Genomic DNA, 7155 nt, shown 5'->3' with positions numbered 1-7155 from the left:
AAGTTAGAATGTTCATGTGTTTTTCGATGAAAACATTGGACCAATTCCTCTTGCATATTATGAACACAATCGGCAGTGATAGATTTTACATTTTATCACACAAGAAATTTGATAATGACATGTCCTGCATAAAGGTTAGTAACAATAAGGCTCCTTGATGATGTACCCAGGTATGAATCTTTTGGATTACTAGTGGTCTTCTAGAGTTTGATTCCACTGATGTGTTCCAGTGTTTATGAACACAGTAACTGTTAAGTCTTCATTGTTCCTATGTGTTTTTCATGTATTTAGTGTCCATGATTTAAAGTTGCAACAGGTGATATTTGATGTTATATGCCATGAGCTGTCAGATAGAAAATCTGATACATTATGGTAGTATATAGTCACTACACATTAATCCCTATTCATTCTCCATGTATTTGGTTAATGAAGTAGTGCTATGTTCAGCAGCATTATAAATTATGTAACATGTTGCTACTATCTTGATATCTTTATTCTCCATACTACTGTCAGTCTGGATGACTACAAAATCCGAGGTTCATGAATAGTGTGATATCATCTGAAAATATAAAAAAAATATTTTTTTTTAAAGAAAATATAGGTACATAAATCAACAAAAGCTTTCAAAGGCGACAGCGAAGCTCGACTAATAAAATACTAGACACAGTACGGAACACAAAACTATGAAAAGAAAATCAATTATGTATAATTATTATTATGTATCAAGTTATAGTAAAAAAATAACATTTGTTAACATAAATTCCATGTTCAAGGGGAAATAATTCTGGAAATAGTCATGCTAGAGTTATGAAACTTGTCACACAACATGTGTGTAATGATAAGAAGTATATACCACGGTATTTGATGTTTAAAGTAGATACCTTAAAAGTAAAGAAGTATTTCTTAAGGTAAATCCTTAGAGTTCAAAGAGAGATAAATCTGACAATACTGTATTGCGTCAATAGTTATGAACCTTGTAACATAAGATGTAATTGATGATAATGAATAAGTTTTTGAAGTTTGAGTTAGATATCTTTAAAACTAAAGAAGTTATAGAAAAAACTACATTTTTCAAGTAAAAAAATCTAAGTTATGGGGAGATAATTCTTGCAATATTGGTGCTAGAGTTATGAACCTTGTCATATAACATGTGGTTAATGATAAGAAACATATTTTTGAAGTATGAACTTGATCCCTTAAGAAATAAATAAGTAACAGTAAAAATTAGTATTTTTTAAGGAAAATTTCAAGTTCAAGGGGAGATACATGTATCTGAAAATATTGTGCTAGAGTTATGAACCTTGCCACATAAGATGTGGTTGATGAAAAGGAACATATATTTGAAGTTTAGTTTGAAGTTGATACCTTAAGAAAATGAAAAGTTATAGTGAAAAATATTTTACTAAACCAAAACTTGCAGTTTTAGTTTTAACTGAATATCATTCAAACAAACAAATTGAGCATAATTATGTTGTCACTTATTGAGGTAAATATAAAATATCAACAAATTTCTATATCATTTACCCAATAACAACAAACCCCACTATAAATGAGATTTCGCACCACAGATGTGACAATTCACCACACCTTCAACATATTAAAAATGTTATGAACAGAAGGATAGTTTTATGATTGGTTAAGTGTCTAACCATGAACAACACTGAACAACAGTGACACAAGTTTGTGCTCAATTTATAACCTTGAACAGACAATATGATAATAATGGTATGTGTCTATATTTGGCAGTGTTTTGAACTACATGTCTATCTCCTTTATGAAAATTGGGGCTAATTCTGCAATATTCCATGCTAGAGTAAAGTTATGGACCTTGGATGGTGATCTCCAATTTTAAATCTGAATATTAAGTTTTAAGTGAATACCTCAGTAGTTATGAAGATTGATGTAGCATCAGGAACTTCTAGTTCAAAAAGGGTTACAATTCTGGCAAAATCCATGCTAGAGTTATGAGCCTTGGATAATAGTCACCAATTATGATCCAAAAAATATGTGTTAAGTTTCAATTGAATAATTTAATGTTGATGGTGCATGGAAAACTTTAACAGGGTGTCTGTTAGACCCTTCAAATTTCCAAAAGGCCTGATTTGACCCTCAGGATTTTAACTGGATGGTCAAATTTTGTAAAAATCATAGGGATTTGACCCTGTAGTCTGTAAAACTTGTTCAAAATGACCCTCAGGATTTCATGGCTAGTGAACACCCTGCTTTAAACAAACTGATGACTGATAGTAGATACCCTAGTGTCAGTAAGCTTACAATGTCTAAATTTTTTCAAACCTTTCTTTAGATAGACTATTGAGATTTGACCAACATAATAATACTCATTGAGCTTTTTCATTCCATCATAAAGCTATTTTTTATTTTTCTTTGAATTCCTTGTGATAGATTGGACTGCTTTTGTTTTCTTGCTTTTTATGACTGTCAACCTGTTTCCTATTCTATGTATTTAAGCAACAAGAACCTTTTAGTAAAAGATGGGTTAAAAAAAACAAAAACATTTCTATGCATTGTTTTCATTTGACAGCAGCATACATGTCTATCAAAAATTAAGCTTTTGATATAATCCAAAGCGCTTCTAGTGAAAAATAAACAGCTCATGAATGAATGCTTTGAGATTGGATTGGGTGTGTGATAAGAATTAAGAGTAATGCCTAAATATGAGGCAGGAGTATTTGAAGGGGTGGTTTGGAAGATTCATGAAAACTATTCATTTTATTGTTGTTTGATCTCAGAGATACTAAGAAAAGATAACTATTTGAAGTAAAAATACTTAAAAAATTATATAACATAGATGTCACAAAGCATCATTTATAAAGCAAACCCTGGCGCACAATATGTTAGGCTATAATGAGTGACTAAATTTGAAACTCACTGGCTGATGAATGCAAATGCTGGACATTCATTGATTTTATTTTATAACAAGATTGCATTTGAGAAAAATGCTATGCCACCGCATTAATACAACACTAAATAGTAGTGTAGGAACAGATTTTTTTTGTTTCTATACAATTGAAGATTGTCATAATGCATAGATCCCTGACCTATCTAATTCTTATTATCAGATTAGTGGTTAAATCTATTGTTAACTCAATAAAAGATCAGAGTAGGAATATGATTATCAATGCACTTGAGTCTAGTGAATTTGGTGGTGAAGGTCATATTTCACACAGCCTAAATTTCATGACTACATCAAAGGACAACACAGTTAGACACTTTGTCAAAATCTAAGTTCACTTTACATCTTAATCTGTGCACATGGTTCAAATTTCATAGCTGTGCATCAAAGGACAAGAAAGTAGGTCACATCATCAAAATGTAGGTCACCTGAAATCAAAGTTCAGTTTTACAACTAAAACTGTGCACATGGTCAAAATTTCATTGCTGTACATCAAAGGACAAGAAAGTAGGTCACTGTCCCCTTGGGCAAGGCAAAATTTTGACCCAAGGGTTTAATTCAAAACAATCTTGATACAGGTCCACCAAACAACATTTCAAGTCAAATATCTAAGCTGTAGCTTTCTCCCATTCAGAAAACATTTGTTTTATTTTCTGTTTTTACTATGTGTACATAATGAGAATCACTGCCTCGGGCAGGGCCAATTTTGACACCAGGGGAAAAATTTAAACAACTTTGGTAGAGGACCTATAGATGATATTATATAGCAAACATCAAAGCTCTATGCCTTGTACCTTCAGACAATAAGATTTTTTTTTTTTTACTATATGTTTATATTGAAAATCAATGACCCCCGGGGCGGGGCAATTTTGACCCCAGGGCTATAATTTGAACAATCTTGCTAGAGGTTCACTTCACAATGTTACATGCAAAATATCTAACCTCTAGCATTTGTCAATTGCTAGAAGTTTTTTACTATAAGTTGTTACTAAATACATATAAGGAAAATCAATGACCCCGGGGCGGGGGCCGATTTTGACCCCAGGGCTATAATTGAACAATCTTGGAAGAGGTCTACCAGACAATGCCTTATGCAAAATATCTAAGCTCTAGGCCTTTTGGGTCTTTACAAGAAGATTTTTTTTTAAATTTTTTCTTATAATTCCTTTTGGTTGCCATGGCAACCAGATTTCTGCATGGAATGAAATTTCTTTGAACAACTTTGAACCCTTCACCCAAGGATCAATCCTGGCAAGTTCTGGTTGAAAGTTGACTAGTGGTTTTTCACAAGAAGATTTTTTAAGTTCACTATATAATGTATATAACACACACACACACACACACAAACAAACACACACACAGGTGAATCGCTATAGCCACCGCATCGCAGATGCTGCGGTGGCATAAAAATCAACATGTTGTGAATGTAGTTGTATACATAGGCCACTTCCAACAGCCTTGCTGTTGCATTACCCCTTAGCTCTTGTTATCAAAAAAGTTTGAGGTTTAAATCCCGGAGAGTGCCTATGTATTTTGGTAACGATTTGCCCCACTTTAGCGACGATTTTTCCTAGCTTTAATATATTTAATAAACATTTTTTAATTCATTTTGATGGAAAAAGATTATGGTTTTGGGTATTTTCTGCATTTATTTGGCATAGATAACATTGTATATAGACTAAGAGATAGACTAAAAAAAATATCCGTTTAATGGAACTTACAATTACTAATACCATTTGTATATTTCATCAAACTTTTTAGAGTTAAAACTAATAAATTTAACAAGAAATGTCAAACGACACATGCCCCCTTTCTAGCCCTTGACACATTATTGGTTATTTTGTTATAGACACTTTCCATAAATCGCGTACCTGGAAGAGTTCAGTTAATTGAAAAAAGAAAAATAATTGGAAACTTAATGTGATAAAATAGTTTTCAAGATAATGAGCAGGACATCATTCTGACTTAAAAGGCCTCTGTGACCTTAACCTTTGAACTAGTGACCCAAAATCAATAGCCTTTAGGGTTCATCTAATAGTTATGACCAATCAAAATTAGAAATATGAAGACTTTGATAAATTGCTTTCAAGAGAATGAAAACCTAAAACCATACTAACAAAATGAAGAGAAAAAAACTGAAACAATATTATATCATTTGTATGGAACATATTTATAATACATTTGTAATAAAATTTTATCTCGAACGCTTTTAGCAGGCATTGAAAATTGACAAGCTGGTTGTTTTGCTCACCAATACAAGATGAAACGCACAGGTCTGTTTTTCATGACTGCACAAGAACACTACTGTATAATTGACCTTAAAGTCTGTGGGTCAATATCCAGGCAGTAGTTACATGTAGATCATGACAAAGTATTTTAATAATTAAAACTTGTAAATAACATGTATAGAATTTCCATTGGCTAAACGAAAAACTCTTCAATTAAAGGTTAATTTATTTCTGATAGATCACAGTGTTTTTTCTTTCATATAAGTTATAACTACTACTCGAAAAAGGTACTGCTCCCAATGGTAAAAAGACATGAAAATTCCCAAATTCTAATGAGAAAATTCTCCAAAATGACTGTTCAAAAAAATTTTCCAGCAGGCCATGATATTTTCTCTAAAATGATTATATTTATATTAATTACCACTCATAGTTCTACCTGGACACTGGAAGATGTTAACTGTCTTTATTCATTTATGGCTAATCTTATTTTAGCTGAAAAGATGCTTAATAAAATTTGTGTCAAAATAACGCATTTTTTCCCATTGAATCAGTCTGGTACCGGCACCAATAACCAAGCAGAGAGAAAAAACCGGGTGGATATATCCGATATCTTGTCATCATGATAATATAATGGCCCGAACATCATCGGTAATATTATTTTTTTTTTAAATAATATGTATGTTCATTCTGTGTGAAAATGTAATAAGACGGTAGACCTGCAGATTACTGACTTCATCATTGCATTTATCTATTATTGAAAAACTACTGTACGGGTAGCCACAACAGTGTGTATTGCCAGATATATGTAACTCACATACAGCTAGAACTTCTGGCACCCAGTACGGGCGCGTATGGTAGCACACTTGCTAAATACAAAGAACATTTTATTTCCAGTGTTTATTCTGGATTCGAAAAACAGGGGGGATTTTTATCGAAAAGTGAGAATTTATTACATTTGTTTATCTTTTTCCTTCTTTGTCTATGTGAAATATTCCCCCTCTTTCTCAAAAAATAGGGGTGAATTCTCAAAAAATATGGGTGAATCCCCCATCGCCCCCTCCTAGAATAGACACTGATTTCACAAATAAACAGTTACCAAAAGAAACATTTCATCTTTTCATTTATTTATTTTAATAACCTAAAGGATGTTTAAAAGGATCATTCTAAGGTAGGACGAATCGTCTCTAATCTGAAGTGAACCATCAAAAAAGTGGGGCGAAACGTTTCTTGGGCGAATCATCAGTGGGGCAAATCATTATCAATTCAGCATAATGTCAGGTTTTCAATAAACACATCGGTAAAACGGAGCATTATCAATTTGCATATGTAAATTATTCAATTAAAATTAGCCGCTAAGCATTGCAACTTGTATAGAGTGATTCTCGCGAAAACCAGTGACATTCCAAATAAACACTCGTAAGCGTTTAGCGGTTTATGTTTTTCTTAAAGAACAACACACAAACCGACATTTAACATTTTTTGTGCACAAATATTTTCTTTACAAGTACTTACCAGCAAGAAACTGACGATCATACTCCGGTTTGTGAAATGAGCGTTCTCCTTTGCGTCTTCAATTTTTGCCGATTTAAATCTCCTTGTTTTACTCACATTTATCGTGTGTATAAAATTACTTTGAACGAAATCGTTATTGCTGTAATTATTGGCGTTGATTACCTCAATGCTATATCTGATACTAGTAAAAAACGCAAGTTTTCAATCGAATCGACGATTTACCGTCCGCCATTTTTAAGATGATTTACTGCCAAGTTAAGAAATTTCTTAACTTTAAGATAGGGTAGTAGCTGACTTATATTTAAGACAAAAATTGTCCATCTTAAGACAAAACTTAAGATAAAAAACAGTTGTGAATACCACTTAAGTAAATTGCGGATTCTTATCTTAAATCTAAGATAATTTCTCAAAAATCTTATATTTAAGTCAAAAAATTAACTTAAGATCAGTTGTGAATACGGCCCCTGGACATATTCATTTGCTCAGAAAAACTTAGGAACA

Source organism: Ruditapes philippinarum, unplaced genomic scaffold, assembly GCF_026571515.1.
Source record: "Ruditapes philippinarum isolate M1 unplaced genomic scaffold, ASM2657151v2 ctg5213_1_1_1_1, whole genome shotgun sequence".
NCBI classification, from domain to species: Eukaryota; Metazoa; Mollusca; class Bivalvia; order Venerida; family Veneridae; genus Ruditapes; species Ruditapes philippinarum.
Note: the sequence above shows the minus strand (reverse complement) of the source record.